Source organism: Phaseolus vulgaris, chromosome 4 (genome assembly GCF_000499845.2).
Source record: "Phaseolus vulgaris cultivar G19833 chromosome 4, P. vulgaris v2.0, whole genome shotgun sequence".
Taxonomy (NCBI): domain Eukaryota; kingdom Viridiplantae; phylum Streptophyta; class Magnoliopsida; order Fabales; family Fabaceae; genus Phaseolus; species Phaseolus vulgaris.
The window spans coordinates 19,784,351-19,796,748 of NC_023756.2; the positions used below are offsets into that span (position 1 = coordinate 19,784,351).

The following is a 12,398-nucleotide window of genomic DNA, read 5'->3' on the forward strand; positions in this document are numbered from 1 at the left end:
ATCAATTAACAACATTTCTGTGTTTTAATAGAGACCATATCAAAATGATTAACAGAATGTATATTTGTGACACTTGTATTAAAATATTCTCTAATTGACAGGAAACTAACGTAAGTAACTATTTTTATTTATTTATTTGTTATCAAGCCTTTTAATCTGAATAAACTTTTCTCCTGATTTTGCTTAAAGATATTATTGATCAATAATATATAATATACAATATCTGAAATATTTTACAATTTTAATTCAAATATATTATTTATAAATTGCCAATAAAATAAAATTGTAAGAATAAAAGTAACTTTAGACATTGTTTTGAATATATTTTATTTATATTTTTAGAACAAACCAACTGTAACAGCTTTTAAAAAAAAACCCAACCCCTCCTCCTGCGCACAGTTTCTTTCTTCTTCTTTTTCTTCCTTATCTCCATTTCTCTCTCTCTCCATATTCTTTTCTTTCCCTCTCTCTTAATTTTCTCTCCCAATCTTCATCTATTTTAGAATCTGATTAGACCATGTTGTAGCTGACGAGTTAAGGAACATTTCTACCGATCAGATTTTCAAACAGAGTAAGTTCATTTTTACTCTAAATATCCTTTGTTCTCTGTTTTTCCTTAGGATTTAGTCATCAATCTTGGTGGGGTCAGTTGAGAAGTTTAATCCTCTCAACTTATTCTATTATATACTGAAATTTTGTTTTGTTTGGATAATTTGCATTAGGCCCGTAAATCTTGAAGTCTATCCAAACGGTGAGGAATAAAATTCTAAAAGTTGCTTGGAAAGCAAGCAATTGAGGTAAGGGAAGCTAAATTTAATTTTTAATAGCACCCTAGGATAGAAGATCTGAATGCAGAAGGGACGTGGTCCCAATATTCAATTTCTCTTGCAGGGATGTTGTGTGCTTATTTATATTGGGTTGTTTGTTTATATATTATTTAAATTTGTGGAAATATTGGATTTTGATGATTTATTATTAAAGTGTTATTTTTTTATGTCAAATAAACTTTTGAATATTGTGGATAACTTTTTGAATGATATTGTCTGACAGAATGGTATGGAATTGAATTCATACATTTGGGATAATGTATGGACTGATGTTTGCTGTGTATTAAGTATTGATGCCTATGTGGTAACAGAGATCTCCGAGCTTCACTGATGATCTAAGTCACATAGACTAAGATATCAGGTTGTGAGAAGCTGATGGAGGAGTTCATGCACACCGTGACATATGAGATGCACGGCTTGGGTTGTATTGAACTTACCCTGATCCTTTCTGTTGGATTCGCTGGTAATCTTTGGATCAGGTGTTAGTCTCTGGTAGGACTTACTTAATAAGGGTCTTCCGGAAGACGTTGTTTGTTGAACATTCTAGATGTGTAGATCCATGTGAGATCTATGTGATTGTTTATTGTTGAGATTTGAAGAAATTTGAATAATTTGAGAAATTGATCATGTAATTTGGTTTTCTTTTTTGATTTAATTGTGTATATTATAAAATTCTATTTTCACTAGCTTACCCTTGCTTTTCTTGTTGTGATTGAACTGCAATGACTGTACTATGTACACGAGCAGATGACCATACAGGTGCAGGAGAGCCTTAGAGGGTTCAAAGTCTTATTTTGAGCTGTGTATATGTAAATATTTGTATTTCTATAAATCCTAATCATGTATTAGGAATGTTTTTTAAAAACTCCAAGTTTGTATAGAAACTGGTTGAACTTTTATTGTAATAGTTATATGTAAATTATGGGGTGTTACACCAACCACAATAAGAATTCAAATCTATCAATATAAGTTATAATAACAAGTACTTAAAATAAGAAGATATAATTAGTTTTTAATTTGAAAAATTAAAACAAAAGTATAAAGTATAAATTATAGATAATCATCAAATATTTTTATGATGAATGATAAGATTAAATAAGATTAAAGAGAAGTGAGGAAGAAAAAGATACCGATGAACTGCGGAAATTAATTAGAATAAGATAAATTAGTTATGATTTCAATTATCCATAATTCAAATATAATTAATTCTAAATATAAAGATAATATATTTAAATTTATAAATTAACATTATCCGTAATTCTAATATATCCTAATACTAGATATAATATTAAGATTATCTATCTTCAAACAAATACTTCTTAGATAACTGATATTATAAATGATGAAAACGATAAAAACATTATTTTTATTTTAAAATTTCTTAATTTTAACTTTAACTTTTCATTTCCACTAACCCTTCGTCGTTACATCCAAAAGTCTTCAATTATCTTAAAACATTGGATTTTTGGAAGGTAGTACTAAAAAAATGATGAGGGTCCTGAACGTTTTGAAAATCTAACTCAAATAAAGTATCATAAAGAAGAAGACAAAAAAAAATACAAAAATATGTCCTTTTTTATATATAAAAAAATATTTTTACAATAACTATAAACTTCAAATCTATACTTTGTAAATAAAAGAATCAAAGACTTTTAAGTGCAAAAGGAGACAAAAATAATTAAAAGTTATATGGATAAACTTTTGAGTATAACAAATAAAGTTAAACTTCTCAAGAACCCCTTTTCTGATGAAATAATATTGTTAAAAAATTATGATTACTATATTAGAAAAATAAGAGTAAAAAATCTCCACTTTTGAGTAAAGATATGTTAACTATCAATTTGTAAATGCCTTATAGGCTACAGAACAAAAACAATGATGAGACAAGACTATACAATGTGTTTTTCATGTAAAAACACAAATTTTTAAAGGTGGAAAAAACAAAGAACAATAAATGGAAGAAAAAGATGAAAGAAGGTTCCAAAAATCAATAATGTGAGAACTTTCTCTCTTATCCAAATCGCAAAAGGATAACTTAATGTTGGTGGAGGCTAGATGTCAGGTGTAAAAACTACAGTGATTTGGGATGTGTAAAACGAATCTGCAAGTCTAAATCAAAGGAGGTAAAAGTAATTGTGGAGGAGCAAGAAGATAAGCAACTCTTTGTTTCAACATGTTTTGCTACAACCAACACTTTTAATAACTAATGGTTAATAGACAGCGGCTGCAGAAACCATTTGACCAACGATGAAAAGCTATGTAGAGAGCATGACAAAATCATCATTTTTAAAAGTGAAAATTTGAAATGATTATTACATCTTAGTTAAAGAAAAATGGATCATTGTTATTGAAAGCTTAACAAATTTGAATTATATCTGTGATGTTTTATGTGTATCTAACATTCATCAAAATTTTCTTAATGTTGCACATATTGTTGAAAATGGGCTTCAAAGTCTTATTTGAATTGAACTGGTGTTTGACTAAAGACACTAAATGTAAAGATGTGTTTAGAGTTAAAATGAGATCTAAACAATATGCTTTAAATCTAATTGATCTATGACATAAAAGACTTAAACATTTTCGTCTTATGCAACTGTTATATATTTCGAAACATTCCTTGGTCAAAGGTGTCTTGGTGATTAAAGACAAGTTGGTAGATTGTGTGGCTTGCCAATTTTGTAAGCCAGTAAGAAAAACATTTCCTCAAACCATCGAAAACCATTTCCTCATACAAATGTTGGGGGACCTCAAAGAGTATTGTCTATAATTGGTAATAAGTGTTATGTTACTTTTATTGATGATTATATCAGATATTGTTGGATTTATATATTATTATCCATGACTAAGGTTTCCAGTATCTTCTAGAAATATAAAACATTTGTAGAGAATCAAAGTGATTGCATTTTAAAAGTAATAAGGTTTAACAATGCAAAAAGAATATGCAATTGATTTTTTTATAAATATTATGAAGAATCTAGCATTGAACACCAACTTACACTGTCATATCCCCCACAACAAAATTGTGTAAGTAGAGTAAAAATAGAAGCATAGCGGGATAACAAGGTGTATGTTACATGAGAAGGATTTGTCAAACAAGTTGTGGGTGAAGGCTGCAAGCACAATTGTATTTTTTCTGAACAGGTTATCAACTATAGTTTTGAACAAAACAATCGATTTGAAGACTGGTTTGGGTACACACCAGATTTACAAAATTTGAGATTTTTTTAGATGTGTTTGTTTTTCTTATGATCCATATGTTAAAAGAGACAAACTTGACAAAAAAGTTGAAACCAAATTTTTCATTGGATATATAGCATCTCTAAAGCTTGCAAAATTTTTGAACCATAAAATGAAAAAAAAATATTGTGAGTATAGATGTAAAGTTCATGGAAGATCAACAATGGAATTGGGATGAGCAATAAGAAAGCAATTTCCGAAAACTCCACACCTCTTTGATGTTGAAGTTGATGAAATTCTTGTTAGAGGGACAAGATCTCTATGTGATATTTATCAAAGGTGTAATGTGGTTGTTTTAGAACCTATTGAATTTGAAGAAGCTGAAAAAGATGAGAAGTGGATTAATGATATGAAGAAAGAATTAAAGATGATTGGAAAAAATTGACACTTGAGAGCTAGTGAATTGACCTCAAAATAAACAATCCGTAGAGTGAAATGGGTTTATAGAACTAAACTAAATGCAAATAGTTCTATACAATAAATACAAGGTCAGATTGGTGGTGAAAGCATATGCTCAAGTGTTTGGAGTAGACTTTTCAGAAATATCTAGATATCTAAGTCCAAGTTTGTGTTCTTGATATCTAGATATCTAAGAAAGTTAAACTTATTACTCCAATTTAGTTTTCTTTATGTACCGAGGGATGAACATCAATTGTTCAACCAATAGTAGTTACTATCTAGGCCTTATACAAGTACAATTGGCGCTCACCGTGGAACCGAGATAGAATTTAAAGACAACAAATGGTATCAACAAGGTTGATGGTAAACAAGAGAATGACTAACGCCGAGCAGATGGCTATGTTCCAAACCTTGCATAGAAAGATCGTGGAGAGGCGCCAAAAGAAAAAAAAGGAGATACGAATCATGCGTGAAAAGAATGAGGAGGAGATATGAATCTTTTGAGAAAAAAATGAGCAAATGAGGCAGCAAGTAGCCAAGATCATACTTGAACCAAGGCATAAAAGGCCTCAACCAAAGGTTAGAAGGCCACCTTCACTGGAGAAATTCGATGACACACAAAATCAGGAGAAGACATCCACTTTGAAGATCAATCCATACTTAGAACTTACTGAGAATGACTCATGCATCATCGAGACTCAACCATTTGATACATATACCCAATGGGCATCCCTTCACTGATCACATTGTGAGACACAATATCCACCAACTTGGAAAGGGTTAAAAATTGACTGGTATGATGGAACTACGGATCTGGACGAAAATGTGGATGTGTATACCACCCAGATGCGCCTATATGCATCTGACAATTTGGTGCTCTGCCAAGTGTTTCCCACTTCACTGAAAGGAGAGGCGCTTAGTTCGTTTACATGTCTCACTCCCAATTTAGTGGATTGCTTTTAAAACACTATTGTCCAAATTCGAAACCCAATTTGCTACCAGCCAATCACACCAATTAACATCCATTGCACTTATCAACATACAAAAATAGAAATATAAGTCACTTCAAGCTTTGATGGAGAGATTTAGCAAAGTATCTTTGAATATCCAAAATCTAAGCCTGAAACTAGACATGGATCATACGGTAACAACATTAATGTCAATACTGTTCGTCGATAGTTTGTATAAGAAACCGACAACAAACTTGGACGAATTATGGCAATAGGCAACAAAATTTATGCAGTTGGAAGAGTGACTGGATTACTGAAATCAAGTTCGAGTAGAGAATGGCGGTGAAAGGGGAAAGAATAAGAAAAAAGTGGGCATAATATGTTCAAAAAAATGATAAATACAGAGAGAGTCGAAGACCTCGGTTCCATAGTTACACCTCGTTAAATGCTGATAGGGGAAAGATTAGGGACAAGGCCTTGAATGCTGATCTAACTCCTATACTCAGAAAGTTACAAAGTCCTAAAGATGCCAACACATATAGGAAATGTCGATACCATCGCAACTTCAAACGATCAAAGAGATGTAGGTATTAAAAGATAAGATTAAAGAGCTCATTCATGTCGGGGACTTGCACTAGTTTATACAAACCGACAACACAAGTTCAAATAAATCTCCTCAGTAGAGAGAAAAATATTCTGAACGAAAGGTGTATTATCCTTGTCAACATCACAGTGATGGCCGATGATCGGGGAAACAACCATGAACGAGTGAACCTTTAAGAAGAGATGAGCCTTCACGTCATAGTGGTAGACAAGTGATTAACACAATTGGTGGTGGTTTTGCATGCGGAGAATGCTCAGGCTCCGCTTCGAAAAAGAATCTTCGATCTATTCAGTCAGTGAATTCAGCTTCGATCATTCCCTAATCGAGGATCCCTCTGATACTCTTCACAGGTGATGACGTTTAAACAATTGACCCGACACAAGATGATCCTATGGTCTTCACAGTGGAATTCGATAATTTTGCAATCATGAAAACACTTGTGGATCAAGAAAGTCCAGTGAATATCCTTTATTGGAAGACTTTTAAAAAGGTGAGGTTCTGGAGACCAAAATCCAAGCATATGATGATCAAATTGTTGGCATTTCTAGGAATGAGTGGACACTCAGGGGTATATTGATCTATATACCATGTCTGGTGAAGAGAAACATCTAAGTGGAACTATCAAAATAAGATATTTGAAATTCAAAGGTAACATTTCCTATATTATCTTGCTTGGCAGACACTCCCTCAACATCGTCCAGGCAATCGTGTCAACTCTAATTCTGGCTATGAAGTTTTCATCCACATCCGGTGATATAGTCACAATGCACGTAGACCAAAAGGTGGCTCGAGAATGCTTTATGGTCAGCCTAAGGGTAGAACCTACCAATAGGGCACAATATTGAGAACTACACAGGGAGCGTTCCCCAAGAACCTCAAGGGGAACAATCCCGATGGTCTCGTAAAGAAAAATCACGAGTTAAGCAGAAAATGACCTCGAAATTCAAGGCCCCCAAGAAAGAACACATGGTCACCCTTCTTGACCTAGACCCCAAAATGAATGATGCTCGTATAGAACCAGTCTGGTACCGCTACAGGATGATAAGTGATATGTGCCATAATTTAGAAATATTTCATACAAAAAGATATGTAGTTATGGGCTTTAATTGATAAAACAGTATAATTCAATCCCTAATTAAGGTATTTGAACCTTAATACATATTTTTGGATTATAAGATGAATTTGAATCAGAGACAAATGTCTGATTTTAACCCATTGATAAAAGCAGTCCTCAATAATATTGAAGATTCAGAGCAATGGGAAGAAAAAGAAGTCCAAGATTGCATACAAGACTTAGAGAAAGCAATATCTCACTTGAGCGACATGTCACTTAGCCCAAGCCCAATTAGGTTAAGTAAAAGGTGTGAGGCCTAACCCTAGACACCATTGGGAGGATATTGAGAGATAGAAAACCACAAAGGAGGCAACCATCAAGGAGAAATATCTTGGATCTTCTTTTCTTGATTTCCATGCTTGTAATGGCCAATATGAGTGGCTAATTATTCCTTTTGGGATTGAGAGTAATTTGTTTAAACTCTTATGTATTGAGGTGATATTTATTTATAATATTTTTTTCTTGATTGATGATTGGTATTGTCATTTTATTATTAAAGTTTGAATCTTTATTCATGATTTTGATCCTTATATTTAACTGAAAAAGTTCTTTATTCCTTATACAAACAACCATTCAAACAAACTTTTACATATATTTTCATATTTAGTGAGATCAATATCCGTCCTTAAGGAAAAATTACCAATTTTGACTTTGTACACTTACCGTAAAATAGTCATAAAGTTTTCGGTGCCATTCTTAGGGAACTGTTTTAAATTTTAGAATATGAATTCCTAAATATTGTTAATATTTTAATGGTTTATTTTTTTAAGCTTTTTATTTGATTTGATTTTATTGATTTTTTTATTTGTGTTAAATTTGATAGTTTCTAAATTTTAATATTTTTATTGCTAGTTACTCCTTGTGCTAGTCCTTGAGTGAATTGTCTTATATGATACTAAGAGGACAGGTTTCTAAAGATCAATTGCAATTTGAATCGGAGATTGAAAAGGCTGCTTGAAAGAAAAGGGTTAAAAAGAGAAAGAAAAACAAAGAGAAATTAGAGAAGAATCATCAACGATTTATACTCTTCACATTGAAATTTTTCAGGAAAAAAACAACATGGTTGAAGAGCAACCACCACAGCCCAAAAGAACACTTGGAGATTACGCTATGCAACAAGGGCCAAGACATTTTTCTAGTATTGCAATACCTACTATCACTAAGGACTTGGAGATGAAACATGCATTCCTCAATCTGATAAGTACCCATCAATTTAACACAATGGACCATGAGGATCCATATACACATTTGTTTACACTATATGAATTGGTAGGAACAATAGAATCCATATACGTATCCTTATCTGGGAGTAGAGCTTTATCATCCCTAAATGAGTTAACCCTTCGAGGAGAGGTATGACATGTGGGAGATGGTACATCCACAATAGTGGAGACCTCCACATGATGACCATCAATAGGAGTCGTGACGTCCTGTGAATCTACGACAAGTTGTAAATCTAAGCCCTTGGGTTGCATAACAGTCTGTGAATCCCCTACCATCCCCGATTTTGAAACCCTAACTATATCAGAAGTGAGACTGGACAATCCCTGCATGGGTGAGGACCTGTCATGATCTGAGGCATCCTCAAGAAGAAACATATCTGCAAAATCATCCTCACCTCCATCAGTTTTACCAGAATCAAGTGGACCCAAGTGTGACCCTACATTAGTCCCTCCAGGAACATCAATTGTCAGATTACCAATAGGGCCTTCCACGAGCGTCTGCTGCGGATCTTTCTTCCGATACTCTTTATGATTTTTAGGAACCACGGGGTCCCCCACAACCTTCCCATGTTCCCGTTCATTAGGAATTTTCTTTTGAGAAGACTTATGTTGATGTCCAGTAACACGATCTTGAGAATGAATCACCCGACACTAAGCAAGTTCATGTCCAATCATCTTATAGTGAGAGCACAATGGAGGGAACCATTCATATTCCACGTTTGCTATAAATGCAAAGCCTAAACCTTCAACCAATAGCTGATTTGGAAGAGAGGACAAAGATTAATATCTACCAACACTCTAGCAAACAAACTCTTATTCGTTTTCATGGTATGATCATCCAAAGACAAAGGAGTACCAATGCCTCTAATGATGGAAAATATTGCCCTTGGTCGCCAATATTCCAAAGGCAAATTGTAGATTTGAACCCATACTTGGGTTTTAGTACTCTTCATAGTAGATGGAATAAAGATTTTTGTCCAGGCAAACAATCTCAAGAAGCCAGGAGATAACTGCTAGGAACCCATCCCAAGTACCCATCGCATGTCTTCTAAAGAAGAAAACTCAAACTCATAAAATCTCTTCCCAAGAAGGATTGCTTTCCACGGTCCAATAGCCTTCCACACAAGTTGCAACTTTTTAGTTAAATCAAGATGTGTGAGAGGTTTATCCCCTTTAGATAGAATAGTCTGACCATGTAGATGGGTCTTACAATCCTCAAGACTAGCCAAATAAGCCAAATAATCTTCCTCGTCAACTCGAACAACAACCATGTCTCCCTTAATACAAGGAGTAAGTAGCTGGGACAAAGGAATGTCACATGTATTTCCCAAAGTCTAAGCAAATATCTTCCTTTAACTTGGCATAGCAGATGTTTTCTTATCCATCAAACAACCTCATTAGATGAGGAAACCCGTAAAGTCCTCCACCATCCTCAAAGGCTAACCTAACCGCTCTGAAACCTTCGAAGGAGAGAGAACGAATACTTTTCTGTATAACAAATCTTCCCCAAACAAGATTGAAAACAAAGAGCAACACGTTTTGCACTCCGAGCCGCTTGAAAAACGCAAGTGTCTCTGCACACGTCCACAAACCTAGCTGCAATAAAAAGAATCCATGCACCTGGAACAAAGCAGCACACTACAATCTGCAACTGCTTTGAAGAACCGCCTCACGCATTACAATTTGTACTGTAATACTTTTATCATCACCAAAATAATTAAATTTAATATAAATTAAATAAAATGGAATGTGCGGTATCTCGTTTTGAATATATTTTATTTTTCTTAAAGCGATCTATTTTTAGAACAAACCAACTACAATAACAATTAAAATCTGTCAATAACTTATAATAACAAGTACTTAAAATAAGAGGATATAATTAGTTTTTTATTTTGAAAAATTAAAACAAAAGTAAAAATATAAATTATACATAATCATCAATATATTTTTATGGTGAAAGATAAGATTAAAGAAAAGTGAGGAAGAAAAAATACCGATAAACTGCGGAAATTAATTAGAATAAGATAAATTAGTTATGATTTCAATTATCCATAATTTAAATATAATTAGTTCTAAACATAAAGATAATATATTTAAATTCCTAAAGTAATATTATCCGCAATTTTAATATATCCTAATACTAGATATAATATTAAGATTATCTACCTTCAAATAATTACTTCTAAAATCTCTCGGATCACTGATATTATAAATGATGAAAACGATAAAAACAGGATTTTTTATTTTAAAATTTCTTAATTTCAACTTTAACTTTTCATTTTCACTAACCCTTCGTCGTTACATCCAAAAGTCTCTTCAATTATCTTAAAACATTGGATTTTTGGAAGGTAGTACTAAAAAATGACGAGGTTCCTGAACGTTTTGAAAATCTAACTCAAATAAAGTATCATAAAGAAGAAGACAAAAAAAAAAAGACAAAAAGATGTATTTTTTTTATATATCAAAAATTATTTTTACAATAACTATAAACTTCAAATCTATACTTTGTCATTAAAAGAATCAAAGACATGTAAGTGGATGAAGGAGACAAAAATAATTAAAAGTTATATTGATAAACTTCTGAGTATAACAAATAAAATTCAACTTCTTAAACGCTTTCTGATAAAATAATATTGTTAAAAAATTATGATTACTATACTAGAAAAATATTAGTAAAAAATCTCAACTTTTGAGTGAAAGATATGTTAACTATCAACTTGGAAGAATTTGTAAATGCCTTCTAGAGAACAAAGAAAAATGATGAGACGAGACTATACAATGTGTTTTTCATGTAAAAGAACAAGTTTATAAAGGTAAAAAAAAAAAGAACAATAAATGGACGAAAACGATGAGAGAAGGTTCAAAAAAAATCAATAATATGAGAACTTTTCACCTTATCCACATTGCAAAAAGATAATTTAATGTTGGTGGAGGCCAGATGTCAAGTGTAAAAACTATAGTGATTTTGGACATGTAAAGCGAATTTGCAAGTCTAAATAAAAAGAGGTAAAACTAATTGTGAAGGAGCAAGAAGATGAGAAACTCTTTGTTTCAACATGTTTAGCTACAACCAACACTTCTAATAACTCATGGTTAATAGATAGCGGCTGCAGAAACCATTTGACCAACGATGAAAAGCTATTTAGAGAGTATGACAAAATCATTAGTTTTAAAAGTGAAAATTGGAAATGATTATTTCATCTTAGTTAAAGGAAAATGTATCATTGTTATTGAAAGCTTAACAAGTTTGAATTATATCTCTAATGTTTTATGTGTATCTAAGATTGATCAAAATTTCCTTACTGTTGCATAGATTGTTGAAAATGGGCTTCAAAGTCATAATAGAATTTATCTGGTGTTTGACTAAAACAACTAAAGGTAAAGATATGTTCAGAGTTAAAATGAGATCTAAACAATATGCTTTAAATCTAATTGATCTATGACATAAAAGACTTGAACATTTTCGTCTTATGCAACTGTTATATTTTTCGAAACATGCCTTGGTCAAAGGTGTCTCGGTGATTAAAGATAAGTTGGTAGATTGTGTGGCTTGCCAATTCTGTAAGTCAGTCAGAAAAACATTTCCTCATACCACAGAAGACCATTTCCTCATACAAATGTTGGGGGACCTCAAAGAGTATTGTCTTTAACTGGTAATAAATGTTATGCTACTTTTATTGATGATTATATAAGATATTGTTCGATATATATTTTTATATCCATGACTAAGGTTTCTAGTATCTTCTACAAATATTAAACATTTATAGAGAATCAAAGTGGTTGCAGTTTGAAAATAAGAAGGTTTAACAATGCAAAAGCAACATGCAATTGGCGTTTTTTATAAATACTGTGAAGAAGATAGCATTGAACACCAACTTACACTCTCATACCCCCCACAACAAAATGGTGTAAGTGAGAGGAAAAATAAAAGCATCACGGGATAACAAGGTGTATGTTACATGAGAAGGATTTGTCAAACAAGTTATGGGTAGAGGTTGCAAGCACAATTGTATTTTTTTTTTCTGAACAGGATCAACTATAGTT

At 32.4% G+C, this 12,398-nt stretch overlaps 1 long non-coding RNA gene across 1 annotated transcript; it reads left to right on the plus strand.

The window, feature by feature from the left end:
• Window positions 1-393: 393 nt before the first annotated feature.
• On the plus strand, window positions 394-1,760 carry LOC137836460 (uncharacterized). Its single transcript, XR_011085287.1, has 3 exons — window positions 394-571; window positions 723-797; window positions 1,575-1,760. It is a non-coding gene; the product is annotated as an uncharacterized lncRNA (long non-coding RNA).
• The last annotated feature ends 10,638 nt before the right edge of the window (window positions 1,761-12,398 follow it).